The following is a 7,725-nucleotide window of genomic DNA, read 5'->3' as shown; positions in this document are numbered from 1 at the left end:
CGGGCCTGCTGTAAACTACAGTGCCTACTACAAACCTAGTTTCAGTTTCTTTTCATGGGTAACAAAACCAGTTCAGAAAACGAAGAATGAGTTTTGTTTACGAAACAGTCACCCCTTCGCAATGGAAAGGACAAACACCCTCTTCCGTTCGCCGCATTCGACATGACCCGCACGAAACCCTCCCGCTGGAATATAAGAATGATTTCCGAATCTTAAATTCGTTCCATCCGGTACCCTGTCCAGTTAGAACGCATTCGACGGAATCAGAGGAGCGGGAAAGAAGCCACAGAAAATATAAACAAGGCGCCTTACCTTTGATGGGTCTGTATCGACGGGGTGGGAACACTACATTAATGCGGTAGAAACGGCGTTGCTACGATCACATTGCGGCAGAGGAAAAATCAAAACCAAAACACGGAGGACGGGAAGGCAGCCGGCGGTCTCACGCGCATGCGCCACATGGGGAATCGATTTCGATCGTCTGGAGTGCGGATGGCGGGGAGTGGGCAAGACGCACGTCTGCCCATTGGACTTAGCTTCGAGAGTCCCTATACGAGGGAAAGAGTCGGTACTGTTTTGTTTTTTTCATTATTTGAGAGGAGTGCTCCAATGCAAATGAAGATAAAATGCAAATAGTTTTGGGAAATGATTGTTTAGTTTTGTTTATCATTTGAGCAGGGCCCGATTTATTTGTGAAATTAGGGGAAGGGGCATTCCACGGTATTTTTGACATTATGTAGAGTCCGTAACGTGACCTTTTTTTGCCATAACTTTTTAATTTACCGTTTGATTTGCAAATTATTTTAATTTGAGCTGGTGTGTTGGTCGGAAAAGATCATATTATTTCTCCACATAATCACCTTGACGATTTAGGCATTTATCGTACCTGTGCACAAGCTTTTCTATACCCTCCTGATAGAACGCTGCCGCCAATGATTGAAAGTGACTTTTGACGATGTTTTTGGGTCCCAGCAAGCACAAAGTTTTCTGTAGCGCAACCGTTCTATAACTATAGAACGTAGGGGCGATCCTGGAACTTGGGCCGTGGTAACCCGATCGGTAGAGTGTCGGATTCGAGGCCGGAGGGTCCCGAGTTCGAACCTCGATGGATCGAAGATCCACCGTCGTCATTAAAGGGGACTGGGCGACGTTAAATAGGCTCGTGGTCTCAATGTCCTCCGAGTGAAACGATACCTCTGGGGGTGCTAGCACCAGGTGGCTATTAGCTCCTGATCTAGTTCTAAATTCCCGCTAACTGTTCGATGGTGCTGCCATCTATCGGTATAAAAAAATAATGGAGGCAAGGCACTTAGTATGCAGTCCTCGACGTAAATACAGTTGTAGTCAGTTGTGACTCGGAATCGTAATAATAATAATCGTAATGGAGGTAAAATGCAAATAGTTTTGGGAAATGATTGTTTAGTTTTGTCTGTCATTTAAGCAGGGCCCCTTTTGCTTTCAGTATATATTTTCTAAAAATTCTACGCACATTGAAACAAAACTCACTAGGGCTATATGTAGGCTTGCCGGACGTCCCAGTTTGGCCGGGACTGTCCCGGATTTTAGACAAAACTCCGGTGTCCCGGCCGGTTTACTACAAGTCTCGGAAAATGATAAATTTGATAAAATGTGACCAAAAAAGTCAAAAAATAAGAAACTGAAGGATTAATCAGGAGAGTTTAATTTGCCATTTGCAATATTAACATAAATTTTTTTATAGGATTAGCTTGTGAAGATTTTTACAACAAGATTAAAAACCTTCTAAAAGTTCTGGCCTATTGAATTACATGGAAATATATTTCAAATTTTTATTCCCCATTCAAAAATAGTTTCTACTTACTTAAGTAAGAAATAAAATGTTTAAATTTATTTGCTTGTTTCATGGATTTTGGTTCACCTCTGGTTTTGGTTCATAGTTAGCTTATTCATAGTCATTTATTCATAGCATTGAGCAGAAACTACTAACTAAAATAATAATCTAAAAGCCAACCAAGAAAGTGCATCCTTCCGAATACTGGGGGGGGGGGGAGACCACTTTTGATGTCCCGGTTGAACAATTCATAAATCTGGCAAGCCTAGCTATATGTATTATTTCCAAAAACAGCCAAGCAGACTTCCAATAAAATTTTATTCCGCCCCCCCCCCCATATTGAAATTTTGTACATTACACATTTTTGTACTCCCATTCACAGTAGATAAAGGTGATTAGTTGTTTCAGATTTATAACTTCACAAAATTTATCAAGTGTGATAAAAGTACATTGTGAGTAGCAGAGGGATATAAGCGGACATTTTCAAGTTTTGAGTAAAACACGCTTAAAGATAACATCCTAGGTAGACTTTCATTGATTTTTTTTTTCTAGATTATGCTGTACAGCAGCACTTACCAGGGCTACTATAGTACTACCTCTTGCCCCAAGACAGAGGAGGGGAATCCTTACTATTTGTACTGGTTGTCTCCCAATTTTTGATTTTGCCACCCTTTGCTTCTCACTGCCTCATATATTGTAGCACATAGGGGGTAAATTTGACAGTTGGAAATAGCAACATTTTATGAACTAAAATCCCTCTTTATTTTGCGAGTTCTAATGTTTGAATACTTTTAAAAATACATTCAAAAGCAAAAGCCGAAATTTTATATTCATTTTTAGGCCCCCTGTTAATCCTGAGAAATAAAAATGAAAATTAACTTCAGTCAGTTAATATTTTATTCGAACCAAGTAGGGTACCCAAACACCTCACTAAGCTTACGTTCGACGAGTACGACCGGTTAGTTAATCACGTGACAGCTAATGATCACGTGCTCTAATCAACAGCTAAGAATGGTAACACGGGCGTCGCTGGCTCTTCGTTATTGGGAGGGACGATTGATGCAATGCAGAACAATCACCAAGGGGTTATACCCCTCCCCCCTTTTTTAAAAAAAAAAACGGAACTTTAATTTAGTGATGTTAAAAGAAACGGGAAGCCTACCAGCTCAAAAACAAAAAGAATGAAATAATGAATATAAGTAAGAATGGGGTGGTTTCCTTCAGTCAAAAGTACTACCTTTAGTCATTGAAATGGATAGAATGAGCAAAAAAAATACATGGACCCAGAAAATACTTTCATTTTCCCAACAGTTTTTTTTTAATTAATTTTTTAAAATGTCCGAATTTTACAAACAAGGCGTGGTCTTGATGACGTCACTAATGATACACTTTGGCGCATCTTTCTTCCACGTTTCCACGTTATGACAATCAAGAAGCGAATTAAATGTTGTGCTCTACGCTTGCTATTATCCATATCGTTGCCAATACACGTGAGTAAAGATGCGAATTAAATATATTGCACTGTGAATGGCAACACAGAATGGCATTTCATTATTTGTGATGTCATCAGTAGAAGCCGTAAAATGAAAGCTCTCCGATTTAAGTTTTTTTTTTTTTTTTTTTTTTTTTAATATTAAACTTAAACAAATTATTTGAAAAATGATCAGATTCTATGTTTTCAAGCTTGCTCTTTCAGTAAAAAATGCTTTTAGGATTTTGGAAACGACACCATTAAATAAATATCCGTGTGCTGAAAAGTAAAAGAAGTTAAAACAAAGTTCATAGGTACAAATTTTCAGGAAGCAGCAAGCACGTGTTTCGGAGTTACAAGAAACCCTTTTTCTATCTTAAAGAAGGGAGTTTATGGATAGCTCATTTTTATCGGTCGTGTTTGTTCATCAACATGATTTCTATGCATATTGTCTGTGAAAATTTATCAGCATTAAGGTAAAAAACTTTAACTCTGAAAATCGATAAAAACGGGTTTTTTGTATGTCTTGTAGGAACAGCATTAATGAAAGAGTTTTTCTTTTAAAAAATTAAATCTACTTTTGTTGATCAAAGTAATTTTTTGAAAATACACACAAGCGAAGCTTATTATAAAGGTTTTTTTTTCTTTTTTTTAATTGATGTTCCCGTTCGGGAATGCTGACGTTCAAAAACGTCTCAAATAAGCGTATTCTTAACGTTTCAATAAGATAACTGAAAATAAAAAATTAGTCTCTAAATGTGAATATAATCCCGTTAAAAGCAAAGCAAACAAACATAGGTGAAACCTTTTCCCCTATGGATAAAATATTTGAACGCAACAAGAAAAATTACTACTAAATAAAGCAATAAAATAACAATATTTTCACTTTTTACTTTCAATGGAGAATAGCTCGACTTAATTCACAAGCAGCAGTTTTAAATTTCGAAAAAAAAAAAAAAAACTTACTTATTAGATAACGGACCTCCCTCCCCTGGTATTTTGTAGGGTAAAATACCCTAGGCATTGCCCTAAAATCCAAAGAAATTCTGAGAATCGACTGAACATCGAACACAAAATAGAATATCCATAAGATCACTGATCGTAAATCAAGATAATAGTGATATAAAAATATCAGGTAACTTCAGTTTTAATTTATAGCAGTGGAGTTATTATTTTTGATATATTTTGCACTATTATAATATTTTTTATTTATTTCTTTAACTAACTTTTTTTTTTTTCGCATTTACTTATAAACAGTAAAAATAACAGGACCAGAAAAATGTATTATTTTAAATCGGTTTTTATCTTTGAAAGACAAGGAAGAACAAATTGTTTCATTCCTAGAAGGATAATGGCAAAATAAGCCGTACTATTCAACTTTCAAAGAAATAATAGTATAATTAACAATGTATGTGAATTCACACATTGACCTATAACACATCCCAAAACCTTTTCCTTTAAAGTAACAAATTAAATCAAAACTTTATATCTTTCACTATTCTTTTATAGCCTTATATCAATGTTCATTTTGTAAATGAATTCAAATATCTAGAGAGAAAAAATTTAGATTTTAAATGAAAATTATGCGCAAGGAAGGGGCATTCTTCTCATATTTAGGTTTATAAAAGCTAAAAGTTAAAAATTTAGCTTTTATTAATTTACGCTCAATAAGAACCCTTAAGGAATTTCTTTTAAAATTATATTTTATTGTCTTGTTATTAGTATAAAATTTCAGTTTTATTTATTTAAATATATTGATGTGGCGGTAAAATTTACTCAATTTCCAGTCTATGATCAAGATTATTAATAATAATCTAGGATTATAAAATATCCAGAGAATTATAAAAAGCTGCGACATCTGTCCCGGTAGATTTTAAAAAAATGTACCTTTTTTTTTTGGAAGTTTCAAAGCTAGAAATGTTTTAAGAATGCAATATTTTGACTGCACTTCGTTTGAAGCAACTAAAGTTGTTTGTTCATATAATTATTAACTAAATATAATTTAATGTAACTTATTTATTTCTTGGGAACTTTCAAGTTAAATAGAATATATTATCAATTGCAGTTTCTGGTTCCAAGGGTTCAGCACACAAACGTTTTAATAAAATATAATTTTCCACTAGATTTTGTTGTATGGTTTAGTTGTGTATTACTGAAAGGACAATAATTTATTTTATTATAATTGTAAAAATGAATATTCTCAACATAAATTATTAAATTATTACGAAGCGCGAGTCACACCTCATAATTCAAGCAGACCGGATGCTTCATTCAATCCCTTCGTTGTAGTGCGGTTTTTACTACAAAGAAAAAAAAAAACGATTTGTAAACCATTTTAAATTAACCATTAACTAGGAATTCCAACCAAACTTCGAGTTTTCAGTATTCATACCAGTAACGTCTCCCTTCAGTAATGTATGTATTCATTTAAATGCAAATTTTACTGTTGTTTATAACAATGAAATTTTGAAAATTTTTGGTAAAACAAGAAAAGTTTTGAATTTTAAGAACTTAAATCATAAATTTTTAGTACATTTTTGGTCACTATTCTTGCAAGCCAAAAGATAATCAAAGAACGAAATTAAGATATTTCTCCTATGGTGGAGAGAGAGAGAGAATCCAGAATCCTCTCTTCAGTTGTTATGTATCTTAGAAGTAATGTAATGTATTAGAAAAATATGGATAAAATATTTTATGTTGTGAACAGTCAATAAATAGTAAAATACTTTTATTTTCATGTTGTAGTCGAAAGCTTATACTATCAATAGCGCAATATCATTATTTTCGTCTGAAATGTTCTTCTATTAACTTCGCTCGTAGCAAGTTGATGAAAACTATCAAAAATAAAAACGAAATACCGAAAATTTTCTTATAATATTCGCTTTTTCGACAAAGGCTTATGGTTCATGTTTAGGCTAAGAGAAAACATAAGAAAAAAATATCTGATACCAATTTGAACTCTAGTGTCGATGGCGCTAAAAGAATCGAGGGTCCCCCTAAAGGGAAAAGAAATTTGAAAGGTATTTTTCTAATGAGGGTGTCTTCAAACATCTTTTGAGAGAACCTCCAATAGCTGTACATCGTTATGCCTTTTTCAACGAAAAAAAGAGAGCAGTACTTACCATAAAAGAATTAAAATGGACCTTGAAGATTTGGAGAAATTAAAAATGATAGTTGATTCGAATTACAGAATTTTTTGGTCCGAAGTTTGCTGTTCACACAGCTGCGTTTGGATAGAAAATAACATACACTTTTTGCAGGGGACACATTCGACCTTGATCTCAATTCTGAGAAAACATTTTCTTCTAAGAAAATGTGAAGGAAACACGAAGCGAACCCCAACTAAGATTTATCACCCCCGTCCGAGTGGTCAGAAAGATGGTGGGGGGATTTGAATGGGTTGGATCGTCGTTTTAATGAGTTTTGTTAGTAGGAGGTAAGGAGTAATAAGATACAGGAAATAAGAAAAAGAAGAAGTAGAAGGCAAAAAAGGCAGTTAAACGGACAGCGAACAGTGTGGGAATCAACTGACTTTCAGATGGTTCCTCAAATGTTGTATATAAGGCAGTTTTTGCTGGACAAGGGGTGTCATTTTCAGTTCGTTTTCGTGGTAGATCAACAGCTCTATTTTGGTCCAATTTTTTTTTTTTTTTTTTTTTGGCACAAATGAGTAAAACCGGAATTTTTTTGTATGTGCATTTATTATTCTCAAATATTGAGGGGGACTTTTGACGAGTTCAAAATATTGAGGGGGACGTGTCCCCCCTGTCCCCCGTGCCAACGACGCCCGTGAATGGTAACCGGTTGATCATAGAACGCAGCGGTTAGTAACTGGTTACTCACGTTAATAAGTCTTAGTGCTAGTTATTTTCATTTTTTTCCCTTCAATTTCTAGGGCCGTTGGGCCCCTTAAGGAGTTTAGGGTTATCCTCTGGAATTGGGGTTGAAATGTCAACTATCAAACTACAGTAAACTCCAGATTATCGGCGGTCGGATTATCCGCGGCTCGGATTATCCGTAGGTCCTTTCACATTTTTTTTTTTGAATCTCATGATTGTGTTGTTGTTTGCTTTTAGATTTTACATATATTTTTTATATTCAATGTTAAAAAGATGCAATGTAGCAATGTTTTTAGTTATAATTTAAATGCATGTGCGTGTGTCATTAATATTTGTTATCTATTGAATACACTAAGTATCGTTTTTTACCTATTATTCGGATTATCCGCGGTTTTCGCTTATCCGCGGCAACCGTGCCACCCTATTCCGCGGATAATCGGGAGATTACTGTGTTACCAAAGAGGCAATGGCTTCGTTCAAATGTAGAAGCAATTTCCCCCCGCCACATCTTGTGTGTGACGGGTGATTTTCTAGTTTTATATAAAATTCCTTAAATACGTCTGATTCTTTACAAAGTAGCTACAAACCTACAAACAATGCGCAGC

Source organism: Uloborus diversus, unplaced genomic scaffold (assembly GCF_026930045.1).
Source record: "Uloborus diversus isolate 005 unplaced genomic scaffold, Udiv.v.3.1 scaffold_14, whole genome shotgun sequence".
Lineage (NCBI taxonomy): Eukaryota > Metazoa > Arthropoda > Arachnida > Araneae > Uloboridae > Uloborus > Uloborus diversus.
This window is presented reverse-complemented; position numbering follows the sequence as displayed.